The sequence below is a fragment of the Bombina bombina genome, chromosome 4 (genome assembly GCF_027579735.1).
Source record: "Bombina bombina isolate aBomBom1 chromosome 4, aBomBom1.pri, whole genome shotgun sequence".
Classification (NCBI taxonomy): domain Eukaryota; kingdom Metazoa; phylum Chordata; class Amphibia; order Anura; family Bombinatoridae; genus Bombina; species Bombina bombina.
In genome coordinates, this window is record NC_069502.1 from 115,449,098 (window position 1) to 115,473,445 (window position 24,348).

General features: G+C 41.5%; 1 protein-coding gene across 2 annotated transcripts in view; it reads left to right on the plus strand.

Annotated features, from left to right (window-relative positions):
* The window catches only part of SLC25A27 (solute carrier family 25 member 27), an 82,739-nt gene extending 76,636 nt beyond the window's left edge, over window positions 1–6,103 (plus strand). For both annotated transcript variants that reach the window (XM_053709603.1, XM_053709604.1), the window contains one exon: window positions 5,878–6,103. The gene's annotated coding sequence lies outside the window, so the exon portion shown is untranslated. The remainder of the gene's footprint in view (window positions 1–5,877) is intronic.
* Window positions 6,104–24,348: the final 18,245 nt, after the last annotated feature.

The window sequence follows — 24,348 nt, forward strand, 5'->3', positions numbered from 1 at the left end:
CCAGAATAGTGAACAAATAAACTAGAACTTTGTCTATACTCCTTAGTAGCTTGAACATACATTTTTAATGCTCTAACAACATCAAGATTATGAAGAAGCCATTCCTTAGAAGGATATGGGCACAATGAAGAAAGAACAATCTCATGGTTGATATTTTCTGAGGAAACAATTTTTGGAAGGAAATCATATTTTGACTGAAGCACCGTATTATCTTTATGAAAAACCAGAAAAGGAGATAAAATAACTAAATTCAAATTCCGGAGAGATAGGCCAAACATCTGGCTTAATTCTCACTAACGCCTGGGCAAAGGTTTGAACATCTGGAAGCTTGGCTAACCCCTATGAAAAAAGATAAAGCAGAAATTTGTCTTTTTAAGGAGTTAGCAGACAACCCCTTATCAAGACCATCTTGTAAAACTGAAGGATTCTAGGAATCTTAAAGGAATGTTAGAAAAAACCTCTGGAAGAACACCAATCAAAATATACCTTTCAAAATTTGTGATAAATTGTTTGGGTGAAAGACTTTCTGGGTTGCAGCAGAGTATCAATAACTGAGTCAGTAAAACCTTTGTGCTTCAAGATTAGGCATTCAACCTCATGACTTAGGGCCTATTGCAGGCCTGAAACGTTGTTTGTTTGCTCGTATGGACCCAGTTGTAAATTAAAGGTCTTTTTAAAAAAACTTTGGAGTCTGGAAACTGTGTGGATTTTGAAGCATTATTATGACTTGGCAAACCGACTTCCGTGCCCCATACACAAGTTGTGCTGTCTTCCAATCTGGAATATTGAATACCCTGGGAACTGCCATCTCCCTCCCACTTTCTGAAACTGTTAGTTTACAATGGAGAAAATACAAAGTGCAGTGTAATTTTATACAAAGTATGATCCCAAGTTATTAAAGTAACACAGAAACTTTCAAAGCATAACCAGAATGTGTAAAATCCCTGCTAGATCAAAATTTAAATGTATTAATTTACAAATGAGAAAGTGCAAAGCTTAAAGTGATAGTAAATCCTAGCCTTTGTGAAATGCTAGGATTTACCAATGCAACAAATAAAAGGGACTGTCAGTCATGAAGTATAAAATACTAAATGCTGAAAGTTGCTCAGGCAGCCCACGGCAGAACGCTATTTTATCACTGAGATGATTTTAGCCAATAGCATGCTAGCTATCCGGCATGATGCCAGCCAGCCCGCACGGCTATTAGCTAAGAGGTGGAAACATCACCACACTGAAAAATAGCATTCTGCTGTGGGTGGCCTGAGGTGCTCAACGTGGCGAAGGCTGCAGACAAATAAAGATACTTTCAGCATGCTTTATTTGTTGCACTGGTAAATCCTAGCGTTTTAGAAACTCTAGAATTTACTATGACTTTAAATGCAATAATACTGAAAGGACCCAAACTGAAATGTATAGTAATATAAAATGCAACGCATAAAGTGTAAGTAACAAAACTCTCATATCATGCAATACTATATTGCATTGGGCTTATCTCTGCTTCACATACATAAATGAGAGAGATCTTACCGTGCTGGAGAGTTCCACCCTTTTTTTTTAAATATATATATATATATATATATATATATATATATATATATATATATATATATATATATATATATATAGGTATAAATATATATATTGTACCAAAATACCATTATATATATATATATAAATATATATATTTGTAGCGGGTCTCGGTAAAGTCAGCTTCCTCCCACCAAACGCCAACCCATGAACCGCCACTGGATACCTGCCGCTATTAGAATAACGGCCGCTGCTAGTTGTTATAGCTACCCTCAAGAAGATTAGCCAAGACCGAATGCTTGAGGGTCAAAATAGGAACTGCTTTATTACAAAGAAAACAGCTTTTATACATTTCCAACAAATGGGGGTAGTTACTACATAATCAATAGAAACAAATATTATACAATGAGACAAACATCAGACAATGGTTAGTCAAACAAGATTTTAATCACATCCTGACTTACAAAGGGACAATGGATGACTCACACAATAACAAAATGACACTTCACACCTAGACTAGATAACAACAGGGGGTCCCAGCATTAGAGCAGGAGGTTTCAACATTCTGAGTCGGGGGGGGGGGGGGGGGAGTTTGCAGCAGACAATGCTGGATTGGGCTGTCACCTTATACTCCAACAAAACACAGAAATCTTCAAGGCCCTTTGGTTCTTAGAGTCTCTGGGAATTCGTGGAAACGGGGTAAACCTGAATCCAGGGTAAAAGTACCCCAAATGTACCCTGGACACCCGCCTCCCAAATCATAGAATCCCCTCAAGTTCCAGGGTACATAGTCGGTGGGGAGGAGGCTGGCCAGCATTCCTCTCCAAGTACAAAAGTAACGGAAGCTTCCGTTACATTTCTTCCCCCCCTGGGGTAGACTAACCAGGTACCAGACCACCCACTGGTTTGGAACTGTGTTAGTCGGTTGGCCCAGCCCAAAACTTTCTTCCATTTTTGTTTTTGGCCACTGCCACTGGGGAGTGAGAATGCTGATCTCTTCCTGGAACACGCTAAGCTGCTGGGGAGAGAGGTCAGCTACCTCCTCTCCCTGGGCACTGCTTTGTTGATGGGGAGAGAGGCTAGCTACCTCATCTCCCTGGAACTGGCTCTGCCGCTGTGGAGAGAGGAAGGCTACCTCTTCTCCCTGGCACTGGTTCTGCCGCTGTGGAGAGAGGTCAGCTACCTCCTCTCCCTGGAACTGACTCTCCTGCTGTGGGGAGAGGCCGGCTACATTCTCTCCCTGGAAACCGCTCTGCTGCTGGGGAGAGAGGTCAGCTACCTCCTCTCCCTGGAACCGACTCTGCTGCTGTGGAGAGAGGTCAGCTACATCCTCTCCCTGAAAACCGCTCTGCCACTGTGGAGAGAGGTCGGCTACCCTCCTCTCCCTGGAAACCGCTCTGCTGCTGTGGAGAGAGGTCGGCTACCTCCTCTCCCTGGAACTGGTTCTGCCGCTGGGGAGAGAGGTCGGCTACCTCCTCTCCCTGAAAACCACTCTGCCACTGTGTAGAGAGGTCGGCTACCTCCTCTCCCTGGAAACCGCTCTGCCGCTGGGGAGATAGGTCAGCTACCTCCTCTCCCTGGAACTGACTCTGCTGCTGTGGAGAGAGGTCGGCACCTCCTCTCCCTGGGACTCCAGAGATATCACAGGTGCTGGACAGAGGCCATTGGTGCCCTGCCCTGTTGCCAGCGCTTCTACTGGTGTGGCAAGCTCAGGGCCAGGCTGCTGATCATGGTCTAGCAGCTCAGGGTAGCTCATTAACGGTTGCCACTCCTCTGAGGAAAAGTCCAATAAATCCCCGATCGCTGCATCATAGCCCTCTTCAGGCTCTGAGACATGCTGCTGAACGATATCTAACAGCCTTTTATATGCCTTTTCTAGCTCCCACTCGTGGGCAGCTAGGCAATAAAGATTGTCTCTCAGTCCTGGTACTTCTGTAAGGTTCAGCCTCAGCTCTCTGTGTTCCAGTATGTCCTCCTGATGCCACTCTGCCGTACTCCCGCAGTGGGGGTCCTGTGTGAGACTTTCAAATAGCAATCCTGGGCCGCCATAGTCATAGCCCTCTGTAGGATCATCCGTCTCCATCTCCGGACACACCTGGGCCACATACCACCGCAGTGCCCGGTACCCTTCATCCACCTCCATCTCTGTCTGGACCAATCCGTCCAATCATTCCTCCCAGGGCTGCTTTCCCAGGAATGGCATTCGTAGATCCATCTGGAGCCAGTATTGCTGCTCTGAAGTAGGAAGGGACTTCCCCTGTTAGTCTTGTTCGAACTGGAGAGCCTCGTGCCAGAGATTCCATCGAACTATATCCTTCCAGGCCAGTTTGCCTTCTGCCAAGACAGGGCCATCAAACTGGGCCAGCACTGCCTGCAATCTCCACTGGAATTCAGCCTCCATTTCCATTGAGGTCCCACTGGTAGTTTGGAACTGCTCCATAAGGAGGAAGCAGATCCCACCGCTGCCAGCCAATTGTAGCGGGTCAAAATTTAAATGTATTAATTTACAAATGAGAAAGTGCAAAGCTTAAAGGGATAGTAAATCCTAGCCTTTGTGAAATGCTAGGATTTACCAATGCAACAAATAAAAGGGACTGTCAGTCATGAAGTATAAAATACTAAATATTGAAAGTTGCTCAGGCAGCCCACGGCAGAACGCTATTTTATCACTGAGATGATTTTAGCCAATAGCATGCAAGCTATCCGGCATGATGCCAGCTAGCCCGCACTGCTTTTAGCTAAGAGGTGGAAACATCACCGCACTGAAAAATAGCGTTCTGCTGTGGGTGGCCTGAGGCGCTCAGCGTGGCGAAGGCTGCAGACAAATAAAGATACTTTCAGCATGAAGTATTTTATACTTCATGACTAAAAGTCCCCTTTATTTGTTGCACTGGTAAATCCTAGCATTTTAGAAACTCTAGAATTTACTATAATTTTAAATGCAATAATACTGAAAGGACCCAAACTGAAATGTATAGTAATATAAAATGCAATGCATAAAGTGTAAGTAACATAACTCTCATATCATGCAGTACTATATTGCATTGGGCTTATCTCTGCTTCACATGCATAAATGAGAGAGATCTTACCGTGCTGGAGAGTTCCACCCTTTATATATATATATATATATATATATATATTTTGTACCAAACTACCATTATATATATATATATATATATATATATATATATATATATATATATATATATATATATATATATATATTTGTAGCGGGTCTCGGTACCCCAGACTGGGTATACCCGCTAAAGTCAGCTTCCTCCCACCAAACGCCAACCCATGTACCTCCACTGGATACCTGCCGCTATTAGAATAACAGCCGCTGCTAGTTGTTATAGCTACCCCCAAGAACATTAGCCAAGACTGAATGCTTGAGGGTCAAAATAGGAACTGCTTTATTGCACAGAAAACACAACTTTTATACATTTCCAACAAATGGGGGTAGTTACTACATAATCAATAGAAACAAATATTATACAATGAGACAAACATCAGACAATGGTTTGTTAAAACAAGATTCTAATCACATCCTGACTTACAAAGGGACAATGGATGACTCACACAATAACAAAAATATACTTCACACCTAGACTAGATAACAACAGGGGGTCCCAGCATTAGAGCAGGAGGTTTCAACATTTTGAGTCTGGGGGGGGGGGGGGGTTTGCAGCAGACAATGCTGGATTGGGCTGTCACCTTATACTCCAACAAAACACAGAAATCTTCAAGGCCCTTCAGTCCTTAGAGTCTCTGGGAATTCGTGGAAAGGGGTAAACCTGAATCCAGGGTAAAAGTACCCCAAATGTACTCTGAACACCTGCCTCCCAAATCATAGAATCCCCTCAAGTTCCAGAGTCCATAGTCGGTGGGGAGGAGGCTGGCCTGCATTCCTCTCCAAGTACAAAAGTAACAGAAGCTTCCATTACAATATTATTTTCATGTCAGGTTAGCGCACAGGAAAATATGCAATTTGGATTGCACACAAGTAGGTTGTTTTTTCCGTTTTATTCTCTTTATTAACTTCTATGGGGGGGATACATGAATGTGCATGCAATATTCTAATTTCGTCTTTCTGCTCTCGTTGGGTTAGCACGCAAGCAAAAACAGTTTACTTTGAACTCATAACACAAGCGCAATCCGAAGCGCGCAGTTAACACTCCACTTTTAATCTGGCTCTTAGTTGTATGGGAGTTTCTAAATAAAAGGTACTTATGAAAGACTTTATACCTGTAGGGGTACTTGCTAACAAAAAGATGCAGAAACACAGCTTGATGACTACTCTTATATTTATCAATTTATTGTATTTACCCTTTTTTTTTTTCTTCCTTCCAGGGAGTGGATATGAAAGAAAACGACATTCAACCCAGCAACAATTCTCAGTCAAAATGTTATTTTGCTTAATGGCAGATAAAGCTGACTGATAGCCAAGTTCTAGTTCTGAAATTAAAAGTGCTGAATTTACTACTAAACAATTAGGAGCACTCTGCAAATATTCATTATGACAAATGTGTTTTGTTAGAGCATTGCTGACTTTTAGAAATAAAATATTTCAAAACTTTTTTTTTTTAGGAATTGTTTATGATAAACATAGGTTTAAAGGGACATGAAGCCCAAACATTTTCTTTCATGATTCAGGCAGAGCATACAAGTTTTTTCAAATGTACTTATATTATCAAATTTGCTAAATTCTCATGTTATTCTTTGTTGAAAACATAATTTATGCTTACCTGATAAATTCCTTTCTCCTGTAGTGTAGTCAGTCCACGGGTCATCCATTACTTATGGAATATTTCTCTTCCTAACAGGAAACTGCAAGAGAATTACCCAGCAGAGCTTGCTATATAGCTCCTCCCCTCACCTATCATACTCAGTCATTCGACCAAGGCAGACGAGAAAGGAGGAACCATAGGGTACAGTGGTGACTGGAGTTTAATTAAAATTTAGACCTGCCATAAAAACAGGGCGGGCCGTGGACTGACTACACTACAGGAGAAAGGAATTTATCAGGTAAGCATAAATTATGTTTTCTCCTGTTAAGTGTAGTCAGTCCACGGGTCATCCATTACTTATGGAATACCAATACCAAAGCTAAAGTACACGGATGAAGGGAGGGACAAGGCAGGAACATTAAACAGAAGGAACCACTGCCTGAAGTACCTTTCTCCCAAAAATAGCCTCCGAGGAAGCAAAAGTGTCAAATTTGTAAAATTTTGAAAAAGTGTGAAGCGAAGACCAAGTCGCAGCCTTGCAAATCTGTTCAACAGAGGCCTCATTTTTAAAGGCCCAGGTGGAAGCCACAGCTCTAGTAGAATGAGCTGTAATCCTTTCAGGAGGCTGCTGTCCAGCAGTCTCATAGGCTAAGCGTATTATGCTACGAAGCCAAAAAGAGAGAGAGGTAGCCGAAGCCTTTTGACCTCTCCTCTGTCCAGAGTAAACGACAAACAGGGAAGAAGTTTGACGAAAATCCTTAGTTGCCTGCAAATAGAATTTCAGGGCACGGACTACGTCCAGATTATGCAAAAGTCGTTCCTTCTTTGAAGAAGGGTTAGGACACAGAGATGGAACAACAATCTCTTGATTGATATTCCTGTTAGTAACTACCTTAGGTAAGAACCCAGGTTTAGTACGCAGGACTACCTTGTCTGAATGAAAAATCAGATAAGGAGAATCACAATGTAAGGCAGATAACTCAGAGACTCTTCGAGCCGAGGAAATAGCCATCAAAAACAGAACTTTCCAAGATAACAACTTGATATCAATGGAATGAAGGGGTTCAAATGGAACGCCTTGAAGAACATTAAGAACTAAGTTTAAGCTCCACGGCGGAGCAACAGACTTAAACACTGGCTTAATCCTAGTCAAAGCCTGAAAGAAAGCCTGAACGTCTGGAACTTCAGCCAGACGTTTGTGTAGAAGAATAGACAGAGCAGAAATCTGTCCCTTTAACGAACTAGAAGATAAGCCCTTTTCTAAACCCTCTTGTAGAAAGGACAATATCCTAGGAATCCTAACCTTACTCCATGAGTAACTCTTGGATTCGCACCAACGTAAATATTTACGCCATATTTTATGGTAAATTTTTCTGGTAACAGGCTTCCTAGCCTGTATTAAGGTATCAATAACCGACTCCGAGAAACCACGCTTTGATAGAATCAAGCGTTCAATCTCCATGCAGTCAGCCTCAGAGAAATTAGATTTGGATGTTTGAAAGGACCCTGAATTAGAAGGTCCTGTCTCAGAGGCAGAGACCACGGTGGACAGGACGACATGTCCACTAGGTCTGCATACCAGGTCCTGCGTGGCCACGCAGGCGCTATCAGAATCACCGAAGCTCTCTCCTGTTTGATCTTGGCAATCAAACGAGGAAGCATTGGGAATGGTGGAAACACATAAGCCATGTTGAAGACCCAAGGGGCTGTCAGAGCATCTATCAGCACCGCTCCCGGGTCCCTGGACCTGGATCCGTAACAAGGAAGCTTGGCGTTCTGACGAGATGCCATGAGATCCAGATCTGGTTTGCCCCAACGACGAATCAGTTGAGCAAAGACCTCCGGATGGAGCTCCCACTCTCCCGGATGAAAAGTCTGGCGACTTAGAAAATCCACCTCCCAGTTCTCCACGCCTGGGATGTAGATCGCTGACAGGTGGCAAGAGTGAGACTCTGCCCAGCGAATTATCTTTGAGACTTCCAACATCGCTAGGGAACTTCTGGTTCCCCCTTGATGGTTGATGTAAGCCACAGTCGTGATGTTGTCCGACTGAAATCTGATGAACCTCAGAGTTGCTAACTGAGGCCAAGCTAGGAGAGCATTGAATATTGCTCTTAACTCCAGAATATTTATTGGGAGGAGTTTCTCCTCCTGAGTCCATAATCCCTGAGCTTTCAGGGAATTCCAGACTGCTCCCCAGCCTAGAAGGCTGGCGTCTGTTGTTACAATCGTCCAATCTGGCCTGCGAAAGGTCATCCCCTTGGACAGATGTGGCCGAGAGAGCCACCATAGAAGAGAATCTCTGGTCTTTTGATCCAGATTTAGTAGGGGGGACAAATCTGAGTAATCCCCGTTCCACTGACTTAGCATGCACAATTGCAGCGGTCTGAGATGCAGGCGCGCAAATGGTACTATGTCCATTGCCGCTACCATTAAGCCGATTACTTCCATGCACTGAGCTACTGACGGGTGTGGAATGGAATGAAGGACACGGCAAGCATTTAGAAGTTTTAATAACCTGGCCTCTGTCAGGTAAATTTTTATCTCTACAGAATCTATAAGAGTCCCTAGAAAGGGAACTCTTGTAAGTGGTAATAGAGAACTCTTTTCCACGTTCACCTTCCACCCATGCGACCTCAGAAATGCCAGAACTATCTCTGTATGAGACTTGGCAGTTTGAAAACTTGACGCTTGTATCAGAATGTCGTCTAGGTACGGAGTCACCGCTATGCCTCGCGGTCTTAGTACCGTCAGAAGTGATCCTAGAATTTTTGTAAAGATTCTTGGGGCCGTAGCTAATCCGAAGGGAAGAGCTACAAACTGGTAATGCCTGTCTAGGAAGGCAAATCTCAGATACCGGTAATGGTCCTTGTGAATCGGTATGTGAAGGTAGGCATCCTTTAAGTCCACCGTGGTCATGTACTGACCCTCTTGGATCATGGGAAGGATGGTTCGAATAGTTTCCATTTTGAATGATGGAACTCTTAGAAATTTGTTTAGGATTTTTAAGTCCAAGATTGGTCTGAAGGTTCCCTCTTTTTTGAGAACCACAAATAGATTTGAATAGAATCCCTGCCCGTGTTCCGTCCGCGGAACTGGGTGGATTACCCCCATTAGTAAGAGGTCTTGTACACAGCGTAGAAACGCCTCTCTCTTTGTTTGGTTTGCTGATAACCTTGAAAGATGAAATCTCCCCCGTGGAGGAGAAGTTTTGAAGTCCAGGAGATATCCCTGAGATATGATCTCCAACGCCCAGGGATCCTGGACATCTCTTGCCCAAGCCTGGGCGAAGAGAGAAAGTCTGCCCCCCACTAGATCCGTTTCCGGATAGGGGGCCCTCTCTTCATGCTGTCTTGGGGGCAGCAGCAGGTTTCTTGGCCTGCTTGCCCCTGTTCCAGGACTGGTTAACTTTCCAGCCCTGCCTGTAACGAGCAACAGCTCCTTCCTGTTTTGGAGCGGAGGAAGTTGATGCTGCTCCTGCCTTGAAGTTACGAAAGGCACGAAAATTAGACTGTTTGGCCTTTGATTTGGCCCTGTCCTGAGGTAGAGCATGGCCCTTACCTCCCGTAATGTCAGCAATAATTTCTTTCAAGCCGGGCCCGAATAAGGTCTGCCCTTTGAAAGGAATATTAAGCAATTTGGATTTAGAAGTCACGTCAGCTGACCAGGATTTAAGCCACAGCGCTCTGCGCGCTTGAATGGCGAATCCGGAGTTCTTAGCCGTAAGTTTGGTTAAGTGTACGACGGCATCAGAAACAAATGAGTTAGCTAGCTTAAGGGTTTTAAGCTTTTTCATAATTTCATCCAATGGAGCTGTATAAATGGTCTCTTCCAGAGACTCAAACCAGAATGCCGCCGCAGCAGTAACAGGCGCAATGCATGCAAGGGGTTGTAATATAAAACCTTGTTGAACAAACATTTTCTTAAGGTAACCCTCTAACTTTTTATCCATTGGATCTGAAAAAGCACAGCTATCCTCCATCGGGATAGTGGTGCGCTTAGCCAAAGTAGAAACTGCTCCCTCCACTTTAGGGACCGTCTGCCATAAGTCCCGTGTGGTGGCGTCTATTGGAAACATTTTTCTAAATATAGGAGGTGGTGAAAAGGGCACACCGGGTCTATCCCACTCCTTGTTAACAATTTCTGTAAGCCTTTTAGGTATAGGAAAAACGTCAGTACACACCGGTACCGCAAAATATTTATCCAGCCTACATACTTTCTCTGGAATTGCAACCGTGTTACAATCATTCAGAGCCGCTAATACCTCCCCTAGCAATACGCGGAGGTTCTCAAGCTTAAATTTAAAATTTGAAATCTCTGAATCCAGTTTACCCGGATCAGACCCGTCACCCACAGAATGAAGCTCTCCGTCCTCATGTTCTGCAAATTGTGACGCAGTATCAGACATGGCTCTACCATTATCAGCGCGCTCTGTTCTAACTCCAGAGTGATCGCGCTTACCTCTTAATTCTGGCAAATTAGACAGTACTTCTGTCATAACATTAGCCATGTCTTGCAAAGTGATTTGTATGGGCCGCCCTGATGTACTTGGCGCCACAATATCACGCACCTCCTGAGCGGGAGGCGAAGGTACTGACACGTGAGGAGAGTTAGTCGGCATAACTTCCCCCTCGTTGTCTGGTGATAATTTCTTAACATATAAAGTTTGACTTTTATTTAAAGTGACATCTATACATTGAGTGCACAAATTTCTATTGGGCTCCACATTGGCCTTTAAACATAGTGAACAAAGAGATTCATCTGAGTCAGACATGTTTAAACAAACTAGCAATGAGACTAGCAAACTTGGAAATACTTTTCAAAATTAATTTACAAGCAATATAAAAAACGTTACTGTGCCTTTAAGAAGCACAGAAAAACTAACACAGTTGAAATAACAATGATCAAAAATAGTTATAGCAACCAAATTTTCACAGTAAATGTATTAAGTTAGCAAAGGATTGCACCCACCAGCAAATGGATGATTAACCCCTTAGTACCCAAAAACGGATAACAATTATATAATTAACGTTTTTCTCACAGTCAAATACACTGTCACAGGACTACTGTGACTGATTACCTCCCTCAAAATGGATTTTGAAGACCCCTGAGCTCTCTAGAGACGATCTGGATCATGGAGGATGAAGTAGACAGATTGTGACTGAATTTTTACTGTGTAAAAAAGCGCTAAAATAGGCCCCTCCCACTCATATTACAACAGTGGGGAAGCTCAGAAACTGTTTCTATGCAGAAAACAAAAATGGCCATGTGGTAAAAATCATGCCCTAATAAGTTTTATCACCAAGTACCTCACAAAAACGATTAACAAGCCAGTAAAACGTTTTAAACATACATTTAAAAGTTATGTATTATTATTTACAAGCCTGCTACCAGTTGCTTTTACTGCAGTTAAGGCTCATACATTATTTCAGTATTTACAGTATTTTCAGAGTCAATTCCATTCCTTAGAAAATACATTCAGTGCACACACACACACACATCAGCCTGATACTAGTCGCTATCGCTGCATTTAAGGCTGAACTTACTTTACAATGGTATCAGCAGTATTTTCTCAGTCAATTCCATTCCTCAGAAAATAAATTACTGCGCATACCTCATTTGTTGCAGGGGAGCCCTGCATGCTATTCCCCTTCTCTGAAGTTACCTCACGCCTCAGATGAGAAACAGCCAGTGGATCTTAGTTACGTCTGCTAAGACCATAGAAAAAAAAACCCCAGGCAGATTCTTCTTCTAATGCTGCCTGAGAATAAACAGCACACTCCGGTGCCATTTAAAAATAACAAACTTTTGATTGTAGAAATAAACTAAGTTAAAAAACACCACAGATCTCTCACAGCTTCCTTTTTAGTTAGGCTGCAAGAGAATGACTGAGTATGATAGGTGAGGGGAGGAGCTATATAGCAAGCTCTGCTGGGTAATTCTCTTGCAGTTTCCTGTTAGGAAGAGAAATATTCCATAAGTAATGGATGACCCGTGGACTGACTACACTTAACAGGAGAAAAGATATCTAGATAGGTAGCGTGCACATGTCTGGAGCACTACATTGTCAGGGTATGACTGAGTGATATTAGAGAATATATATATATATATATATACACACACACAAACACATATACCTACTGTATATATGATAAGATACAATAATTAATCTGTATATAAAACTCTGGCTAATGAAAGTTTCATTAAATTCTAAAATCAAACTTTTCAGCCCAGACCTCTATAGACTCAATACACAGACTGCTGCTTTTATGTATTTCTAAATAACTCAATTCAAATAATTGCCCTGATACTTACCTAGTTCAGGATGCCCCCTGGGGTGACAAAGACACAATTCTGTACTTTAGTTCAGATAAGCTAGCAGAATCTTGAGGATGTGGTAACTAACACAGGCATGTTGATAAACAAATGATTAATCACTGAACTTCTCTGAGCCAACTAAATACACAGATATCCAGATGTTATGTCTCTATTGAATAACAAAGAAACACTTTTAAGGCCTGTGTATTTTGAAAGCATAAGATTGAAACTTTTAAAGCTTAATTACTTGTGTTTAAGTCATATAGTAAAATTTTCAGTTATGGTGTATCTCAATATTGTATAAATGTATATTTATGGATCTGAGAGAAATGCCTAACAGTAACATATTAGATAAGTATCTGTTGAATTGAGTGGGTAGCTATATTGGTGGATTTAAAACGTTTAGCAAACTGTTTCAGAATAAAAACAAAATTTATGCTTACCTGATAAATTTATTTCTCTTGTGGTGTATCCAGTCCACGGATTCATCCATTACTTGTGGGATATTCTCCTTCCCAACAGGAAGCTGCAAGAGGATCACCCACAGCAGAGCTGTCTATATAGCTCCTCCCCTAACTGCCACCCCCAGTCATTCGACCGAAGACAAGCAAGAGAAAGGAGAAACTATCGGGTGCAGTGGTGACTGTAGTTTAAAAATAAATAACACCTGCCTTAAAATGACAGGGCGGGCCGTGGACTGGATACACCACAAGAGAAATAAATTTATCAGGTAAGCATAAATTTAGTTTTCTCTTGTAAGGTGTACCCAGTCCACGGATTCATCCATTACTTGTGGGATACCAATACCAAAGCTATAGGACACGGATGAAGGGAGGGACAAGGCAGGCGCTTAAACGGAGGGCACCACTGCCTGTAAGACCTTTCTCCCAAAAATAGCCTCCGAGGAAGCAAAAGTATCGAATTTGTAGAATTTAGAAAATGTAAGAAGCGAAGACCAAGTCGCCGCCTTACAAATCTGTTCAACAGAGGCCTCATGTTTAAAAGCCCATGTGGAAGCTACCGCTCTAGTAGAATGAGCTGTAATTCTTTCAGGAGGCTGCTGGCCAGCAGTCTCATAAGCCAAGCGGATTATACTTCTTAGCCAAAAAGAAAGAGAAGTTGCCGAAGCCTTTTGGCCTCTCCTCTGTCCAGAGTAGACAACAAACAAAGCAGATGTTTGACGAAAATCCTTCGTAGCTTGTAAATAAAACTTTAAAGCATGAACCACATCAAGATTGTGTAATAGACGTTCCTTCTTTGAAGAAGGATTAGAACATAGTAAAGGAACAACAATCTCCTGATTGATATTCTTATTAGATACCACCTTAGGGAGAAAACCAGGTTTGGTACGTAAAACTACCTTATCTGCATGGAAAATCAGATAAGGGGAATCACACTGTAAAGCAGATAACTCCGAAACTCTTCGAGCTGAGGAGATAGCTACTAAAAACAGAACTTTCCAAGATAAAAGTTTAATATCTATGGAATGCAAAGGTTCAAACGGAACCCCTTGAAGAACTTTAAGAACTAAATTTAAACTCCATGGCGGAGCGACAGGTTTAACCACAGGCTTGATTCTAACTAAAGCCTGACAAAACGCCTGTACGTCTGGAACCTCAGCCAGACGTTTGTGCAAAAGAATAGACACAGCAGAAATCTGTCCCTTTAAGGAACTAGCTGACAATCCCTTCTCCAATCCTTCTTGGAGAAAGGATAATATCCTAGGACTCCTAACCTTACTCCATGAGTATCCCTTGGATTCACACCAATGAAGATATTTACACCATATCTTATGATAGATTTTCCTGGTGACAGGCTTTCGAGCCTGAATTAAGGTATCAATGACCGACTCGGAAAAACCACGCTTTGATAAAATCAAGCGTTCAATCTCCAAGCAGTCAGACGCAGAGAGATTAGATTTGGATGTTTGAAGGGACCTTGAAGTAGAAGGTCCTGCCTCAACGGCAGACTCCATGGTGGAAAGGATGACATGTCCACCAGATCTGCATACCAAGTCCTGCGTGGCCACGCAGGAGCTATCAAAATCACTGAAGCTCTCTCCTGCTTGATCTTGGCAATCAGACGAGGGAGCAGAGGAAATGGTGGAAACACATAAGCCAGGCTGAAGGACCAGGGCGCTGCTAGAGCATCTATCAGTGCTGCCTGGGGATCCCTTGACCTGGACCCGTAACAAGGAAGTTTGGCGTTCTGACAAGACGCCATTAGATCCAGTTCTGGTTTGCCCCATAGTTGAATCAGCTGGGCAAATACCTCCGGATGGAGCTCCCACTCCCCCGGATGAAAAGTCTGCCGACTTAGAAAATCCCAGTTCTCTACTGGGATATGGATAGCTGAGAGATGGCAAGAGTGAACCTCTGCCCATAGAATTATCTTTGAAACCTCCAACATTGCCAAGGGGCTCCTTGTTCCCCCTGATGGTTGATATAGGCTACAGTCGTGATGTTGTCCGACTGAATCTGATGAACCTGACCACAGCTAGCTGAGGCCAAGCCTGAAGAGCATTGAATATAGCTCTTAGTTCCAGAATGTTTATCGGAAGGAGTGCCTCCTCCTGAGTCCACGAGCCCTGAGCCTTCAGGGAGTTCCAGACTGCACCCCAGCCCAGAAGGCTGGCATCTGTTGTTACTATAGTCCAATCTGGCCTGCGGAAGTTCATCCCCTTGGACAGATGGACCTGACATAGCCACCAGAGAAGAGAATCCCTGGTTTCTTGATCCAGATTTAGTAGAGGGGACAAATCTGTGTAATCCCCATTCCACTGACTGAGCATGCAAAGTTGCAGCGGTCTGAGATGTAGGCGGGCAAACGGTACTATGTCCATTGCCGCTACCATTAAACCGATTACTTCCATACACTGAGCCACTGAAGGACGAGAAGTGGAATAAAGAACACGGCAAGAGTCTAGAAGTTTTGACAATCTGGCCTTCGTTAGGTTAATCTTCATTTCTACCGAATCTATCAGAGTCCCTAGGAATGAAACTTTTGTTAGAGGTGATAGAGAACTCTTTTCTTCGTTCACCTTCCACCCATGGGACCTCAGAAATGCCAGAACAATGTCCCTATGGGACCTGGCAATTTGAAAAGTCGACGCCTGTGTCAGAATGTCGTCTAAGTAAGGGGCTACTGCTATACCCCGCGGCCTTAGGACCGCTAGGAGGGACCCTAGAACCTTTGTAAAGATTCTTGGTGCCGTGGCCAACCTGAAGGGAAGAGCCACAAACTGGTAGTGCCTGTCTAGAAAGGCAAACCTGAGAAAACGATGATGATCTTTGTGTATCGGGATGTGAAGATAAGCATCCTTTAAGTCTCCGGTAGTCATATATTGACCCTCCTGGATCATAGGTAGGATGGTTCGAATAGCCTCCATCTTGAAGGATGGGACTCTGAGAAATTTGTTTAAGATCTTGAGATCTAAGATTGGTCTGAATGTTCCCTTTTTTTTTGGGAACTACAAACAGATTTGAATAGAAGCCCTGCCCCTGTTCCTCCTGCGGAACTGGGTGGATCACTCCCATAACTAGGAGGTCTTGAACACAATGTAAGAATGCCTCTCTCTTTATCTGGTTTGCAGATAAATGTGAGAGATGAAATCTCCCTTTTGGGGGAGAGGTTTTGAATTCCAGAAGATAACCCTTGGACACAATTTCCAGTGCCCAGGGATCCTGGACATCTCTGCCCAAGCCTGGGCGAAGAGAGAGTGTCTGCCCTCTACTAGATCCGTTTCTGGATCGGGGGCTGCTCCTTCATGCTGTCTTAGAGGCAGCAGCAGGCTTTATGGCCTGTTTCCCCTTGTTCCAAGCCTGGTTAGGTCTCCAGACTGGCTTAGACTGGGCAAAAGTTCCCTCTTGTTTTGTGTTATAGGAAGTTGAAGCTGCGCCACTCTTGAAGTTTCGAAAGGGCCGAAAACTAGACTGTTTAGTCCTTAATTTGTTGGACCTGTCTTGAGGAAGGGCGTGACCTTTTCCTCCAGTGATGTCAGAAATGATCTCCTTCAGTCCAGGCCCGAATAGGGTCTGTCCTTTGAAGGGAATGTTGAGAAGTTTAGACTTTGAAGTCACGTCAGCTGACCAGGATTTAAGCCATAGCGCCCTACGCGCCTGAATAGCAAAACCTGAATTTTTAGCCGTTAGCTTGGTTAAATGAACAACGTCGTCAGAAACAAATGAATTGGCTAGCTTAAGGGCCTTAACCTTGTCAATAATATCTTCCAACGGGGTTTCAACCTGTAGAGCCTCCTCTAGAGACTCAAACCAGAAAGCTGCAGCAGCAGTGACTGGGGCAATGCATGCAAGAGGCTGGAGAATAAAACTTTGTTGAATAAAAATTTTCTTAAGGTAACCCTCTAATTTTTTATCCATTAGATCTAGAAAAGCACAACTGTCCTCGACAGGGATAGTGGTACGCTTAGCTAGAGTAGAAACTGCTCCCTCCACCTTAGGGACCGTCTGCCACAAGTCCCGAGTAGCGGCGTCTATAGGAAACATCTTTTTAAAAACAGGAGGGGGAGAGAACGGTACACCTGGTCTATCCCATTCCTTAGTAATAATTTCAGAAAACCTCTTAGGGATTGGAAAAACATCAGTGTAAGTAGGTACTGCATAGTATTTATCCAATCTACATAATTTCTCTGGGACTACAATAGCGTCACAGTCATCCAGAGTTGCTAAGACCTCCCTGAGCAATATGCGGAGGTGTTCAATCTTAAATTTAAATGTAGACATATCAGAATCAGGTTGAAGTATCTTCCCTGAATCAGAAAAATCACCCACAGATTGAAGCTCCCCTGCTTCAGTACATTGTGAGGGTGTATCAGACATAGCCAATAAAGCGTCAGAGAGCTCTGTATTTATTTTAGTCCCAGAGCTGTCTCGCTTCCCTTGCAATTTAGATAATACCTCTGTAAGGGTATGATTCATAACTGCCGCCATATCTTGTAAGGTATATGCAATGGGCGCGCTAGATGTACTTGGCGTCCCCTGAGCGGGAGTTATAGGCTTTGACACGTGGGGAGAGTTAGACGGCATAACTTCCTCCTTGTCAATTTCTTCTGGTGATAAATTTTTTAAAGCCAGAATATGGTCTTTGTAATCTATAGTAAAATCAGTGCATTTGGTATACATTCTAAGAGGGGGTTCCACAATGGCTTCTAAACATAATGAACAATGAGTTTCCTCTAAGTCAGACATGTTTAAACAGACTAGTAATCAGACCAGCAAGCTTGGAAAACACTTTAATAACTGTGAACAAGCAAAAGATAAAAACGGTACTGTGCCTTTAAGAGAAAAAAACAATCACATAAACTGTAAAACAGTGAAAAAAGCAGTAAAATCTACAAATTTTTTACAGTGTGTATAATAGACTGAAATAGCATTGCACCCACTTGCAAATGGATGATTAACCCCTTAGTTTCAAAACCGGATCAAAAAAACGATATAGCCGTTTTTAAACAGTCACAACCAACTGCCACAGCTCTACTGTGGCTCCTACCTGCCCATACAACGACTTTGGAAGGCACAAAAACCCTGTAGAGGGGTCCTATATGTCAGGGGACTCCTTCAGGGAAGCTGGATGTCTCAAGCTGCAAAAACTACTGCGCAATTAAGGCACGAAAATAGGCCCCTCGCAACATGTACTCAGTGAGAGGGCCTTAAAAAACTATCCCTAGGCAAAATCTAGTCAGCCATGTGGAAAAACTGGGCCCCAGAATAAAGTTTTATCACCATATGTAGTAAACGTTTATATACATCAAGCAAACGTTATGTCTATTAAGTAATGAGAGTAAATAACAAAAACATTACCCTTTACAGCAAGCATGATACCAGTCGTTATTAAATCACTGTAATCAGGCTTACCTTAAATAAATCAGGTACTGTCAGCATTTTCTAGCTTATCATCTCTCTAGAAAAATTTAAAACTGCACATACCTCAGAGCAGGAAACCCTGCACGCTATTCCCCCAGCTGAAGTTACCCATCTCTTCAGTTATGTGTGAGAACAGCAGTGGACCTTAGTTACAAACTGCTAAGATCATCAAAAAACTTCAGGCAGACTCTTCTTCACCTTTCTGCCTGAAGCCAAAATTGTACAACTCCGTTACCATTTGAAAATAATAAACTACATTAATTCACCACATCTCTCTAGCTACTTCCCTTGTCGAGAGCTGCAAGAGAATGACTGGGGGTGGCAGTTAGGGGAGGAGCTATATAGACAGCTCTGCTGTGGGTGATCCTCTTGCAGCTTCCTGTTGGGAAGGAGAATATCCCACAAGTAATGGATGAATCCGTGGACTGGATACACCTTACAAGAGAAATACATTTATTTTTCTTTGTCTCAGGAATTCGATTCCAAATAAGAAATTAATGTTTGCTAAATAAGCAGTCCTATAAATATTTTTAAAACATAAGTCCATGCACTCAAAAATGATTAAGAAATATGTCCCAGGTTTATATAATATATTAAATGAACATATGACTGTATATTTAAAATAAAAAAAAACATCTCCTTTGTTTTTAAGACATGTGAAGGAATACATATTCAATGAGTTGTCCCATAAATTATATCACATTCGTGTTTTCATGCATTCAAAATAACATTATCAAGAGATATACTGAATATGGGATATATTTATATTAAAATGGAATGAGAATCCAATAAATATATCTGTATAATTAATTATTACAGAATTATAATTAAATGCAGATAATATACTAAATATGGGATATACTGTATTGATATTAAAATTGAATAATAATCAAATGTAAATATAGCATATATAATTAATCACATCAGAATGCCAATTACAGATTATATAAATGATATAGACCGATAGGAAGTATTTATTGGTATATTATAAGTGGAATATACTCATGTTTGGACTTGTAAATACGCGCTCAGTTAGATTGGACAGGCCATTCCTTGAACATATAGTTTATTAAAGATAGGAAATTATAGAGGGATTAAATGTACATTTCTATGAAAATATAGATATCTTTAAACAGTTAAGATTTTGCAAACAAAGCTACATTCCGTTGTCTGTTGCCCTCTGTTGTGGGAATTGCGGCCAGAGAGATTCAATTCATGGAAATTGAATGACATTTCCCAGTAAACAATGAGAGACAAGCTCCGAATAAGATTGTACCCAAATTTCACCAATGATTAGAAAAGAGGTAAGCTTTATCACAGCGATAAAAACTCTGACACAGGAAGTAATGTGGGCTTTTGGCTGCTTAACTTGGCTTACTGACTTAAACAGCTGCCTTGGAAATACACAGAGTTTTGTAAGACAAAATCAGGCCTAACATTTTCGTCCAGACTTGTGCATCCTCTCTTATATGACGATTAAAATAATTTATCTGCAAAAGCTGAAACTCTCAAAAATTGGTTGTGGGGTAATGTATTAATGGTTATTTTATATTTTTAATAGATTTCAGCAAATACATTCTTTACAGCATAGTATAGCTGCAGCTTGTGAGTTAAAAGGTATCTTATTCTTATATTTAATATTGATTAGACTAGGGTAGTAAGTGTACTGGTGTAAAAAATGATTATTAAGAAAGGAATTATATATTTTTATGTCATAAGTTAATTACAGTTATAGTGATATATTTTAGAATTTGTTTTATTGTGACTAAATAAGAAGTGTTTCATGCTAGATTAATTGGCATATGTTGAATTGGTAGCATTGAGTAACAATCTCTGGGTTTAAGTGAAGTATATTAGATTATATGGGGTTGAAAATAGCTTAATTATATTTTCCTGGAAATTCCATAGATTTATTATGATTTGGCCATATTGTTAACTAAGTATTGTCAAGTTAGTAGTCCATATTGGGGTATTGGAGCAAGTGTTGCTGGCTAATTATAAATTGTCTTGTAAGAACAACAATTTCCTGATTAATATTCTTATTAGAAACAACCTTAGGAAGGAATCCAGGTTTGGTACGCAAAACCACCTTATCAGAATGGAAAACAAGATAAGGCGAGTCGCATTGCAATGCAGATAGTTCACAAACTCTTCGAGCCGAAGAGATAGCAACTAAAAACAGAACTTTCCAAGATAGAAGCTTAATATCTATGGAATGCATAAGTTCAAACGGAACCCCTTGAAGAACTTTAAGAACTAAATTCAAACTCCATGGCGGAGCAACGGGTTTAAATACAGGCTTAATTCTAACTAAAGCCTGACAAAACGACTGAACGTCTGGAACATCTGCCAGACGTTTGTGCAGTAAAATTGATAAATCAGATATCTGTCCCTTTAAGGAACAAGCTGATAACCCCTTCTCCAATCCTTCTTGGAGAAAGGACAAAATCCTAGGAATCCTGATCTTACTCCATGAGTAGCCTTTGGATTTGCACCAATAAAGATATTTACGCCATATCTTATGGTAAATTTTCCTAGTGACAGGCTTTCGAGCCTGAATCAAGGTATCTATGACCGACTCAGAGAATCCCCGTTTAGATAAAATCAAGCGTCAGCCAGGCAGTCAGCCGCAGAGAAACTAGATTTGGATGCTGGAACGGACCTTGAATGAGAAGGTCCTGTCTCAGTGGCAGTTTCCACGGTGGCAGAGATGACATTTCCACCAGGTCTGCATACCAAGTCCTGCGTGGCCACACAGGTGCTATTAAAATTACCGAAGCCCTCTCCTGTTTGATTCTGGCAATCAGAGGAGTAAGGAGAGGAAAAGGAGGAAACACATAAGCCAGGTTGAACGACCAAGGTACTGCTAGGGCGTCTATCAGTACTGCTTGGGGATCCCTTGATCTGGACCCGTAACAAGGAATTTTGGCATTCTGACGAGATGCCAACATATCCAATTCTGGTGTGCCCCATTTATGAATCAATTGTGCAAACACCTCCGGATGGAGCTCCCACTCCCCCGGATGAAAAGTCTGTCGAACCGCTTCCCAGTTCTCCACTCCTGGGATATAGATTGCTGATAGATGGCAAGAGTGAGTCTGTGATGTCCTGTTTTATGCAGGATCTTATGCAGTGTTTTTAAAGTAAGGGTTTGTTGCTCTTTAAATGAATAAAACAGGCAGTATGGTTTGAACTACCTGTTAAATCACTGGTGAGACTTTTACTGAAAGAAAACTTTGTAGATGCCAAGCAGAAGCATGGAATAAATGAGTAGAAACAATTGTTGCAATATTGGTATGGAACTTAATGCAAACAGTTCAGAGGTCTGATAGAATAAATATGTCTTTTGGTATACTTAGTATAACATCAGTAGTTGTATCCTTATTGAAACAATTCTTAGGAACGTCTTCACGCACTCACACACTCATACATAAAATATATACAACACAGTCAGACTTTAGTAATAACCATTAGAAGATTCAGCAGAGGATAATAACAAGGTAATGCGGATGCTTTCCAGAGAGAGACAAAGTAAGTAATTGATCCTTTAAAAGTGGATTAAATATTACCTTAGATTTGAGGAGAATGGATTACCTCTGTGACCGGTATATGGCGTTGGTGTGAGTGCCGCTTCCGGAACGCTGCAAGTAGATCCGGTGGCTCCTTGATCCGGATTGAAGTATAATGGATTCCGGTAGAATTGGAGAATTAATGAAATACTTTTGAAAGTTAAGTGATAAGATAGAGATCCTCACTTACAACTGATGTTCTGAGAGATAGAATAACAATGAAGCAAGTTAGTAATATTCAAGATTAGAATCACAACATGAGGAATGCGATCAGAGAAGCTCCAAAGAGAAAACAATTTTCAGGCAAGGAATGATTGTTCAGGTGTGCCTGATATAGGGTGGAGGAAGGTAGGCGGGATATACCTTAAAGGTATATCACACACTCCCCCCGCTAAGGGGTCCCCCAAACGACGAGAGGGATGGCTTCAAAGGATACCTGCGATGAAAAGATCTAATCAGACGGGGAGCAGAAATTTCAGTGCTACGATGCCAAGAATTGTCCTCAGGACCAAAACCTTTCCATTTTAGCAAGTACTCTAGGTGACGGTTCTTGATTCTCGAATCTAGAATACGGTCTACCTCAAATTCGTCGTGGTCATCTATTTGTAACGTAGATGGAGTCTGAAGGTTGGTTTGCATAGAAGAATTATAAGGTTTTATCAGAGACACATGTATAGTGGGGTGAATCCTATAAGCTGCAGGAAGAGTTAAACATACCGTCATAGGGTTCAGAATTTTATTGATTATAAAAGGTCCGATGTATTGGTTCGCCAATTTCTTAGAGGGTACATGTAGTTTTAGATTCTTTATAGATAACAACACTTTGTCACCCACCTTATAGACTGGGTCTGTGACGTTTATCATAATAAGCTTTCTGATAATTTTTTGCATCAGATAAGTGTTTTTTGACTAGGGCTAGTCTTGCTTCAAGTTGTGAAGAATAGTCTTTAGCAGCTGGTGAGTTTACATCAGTTTTAGATAATGCCAGAGTAGTTGGATGATAGCCATAGGTTACATAGAACGGTGTCATTTTTGTTGAAGATGACACCGAATTATTGTAAGAGAATTCCGCCATCGATAAATAATCTATCCAATCATCCTGCAAATGGGAGATGTAACAACGAAGATATTGTTCTAATGTTTGGTTTAGTTTCTCAGTCATCCCATTGGTTTGGGGATGAAAGGCTGTTGAATATCTTGGTGTGATTTTTAATAATTTGCATAATGATCTCCAAAATGATGAGGTGAATTGTGTACCTCTATCTGTTATAATATCAGTGGGTAGTCCGTGGAGTTTCACTATGTGGTTAAGGAAAACATTTGCTGTAGTGAATGCGGAGGGTAACCTTTTTAGGGGTATAAAATGTCCCAATTTTGTTAGATGATCAATGACAACTAATATAGTGTTATAGTTTCGTGATTTTGGTAGCTCTACAATAAAGTCCATCGAGATCATGGACCAGGGTTTATCCGGAACTGGCAATGGGGTCAACAATCCGATGGGCCCTTTATGATCTATTTTATTTCTAGCACAAGTGTCACAGGAATTGACATAATCTTGAATGGTTTGATTCATTTGGGGCCACCAATAGTTTCTTCTTGTTTTTTCAATGGTTTTTTGTATTCCGGTATGACCGGATAAAGGTTCATCGTGAGTGTGTTTCAATATTTGTTTTCTTAAGGAACAGGGTATGTATAATTGATCTTTATGGTTTATTAAACCAGTAATTAGGTTTTTGTGACAGGATTTTGGTGTATTGGTTTCTTTTTCTTGTGCCCTTTTAATCTCTTCCTCAAAAGGTGTTAAGACTCCAATAAATTTATCGATTGGTACTATTGGAGTCATGGTCTCTTGTGGTGTCATTTCCTGTACTCTGGACAATGCATCAGCCTTGGTATTCAGGCTTCCTGGTCGGTAGGTGATCAAGAAATTGAATCTATCTAAGAATAATGACCACCTTACTTGTCTGGAAGTTAGAGTTTTGCTTTTCTTCAAATATTCCAGATTCTTATGATCTGTGAAGATTTTAAATGGTTCGTGTGTACCTTCCAGTAAGTGCCTCCATTGTTCAAGGGATACCTTTATAGCAAGGAGTTCTTTATCTCCTATACTATAATTATTTTCTGCAGGTGTGAATCTTCTTGAGTAATAAGCCACAGGAAATAGTTCTGATTTGTTTTCTGTTTGTTGAGATAGAACTGCCCCTATACCTGAACTTGAGGCGTCTACCACTAACACATATTGTAGATTAGGATCTGGCATATGTAAGATGGGGGCTTTGGAGAATTGCCCCTTTAAGTAGTCAAAGGCTAATTGGGCCTGTT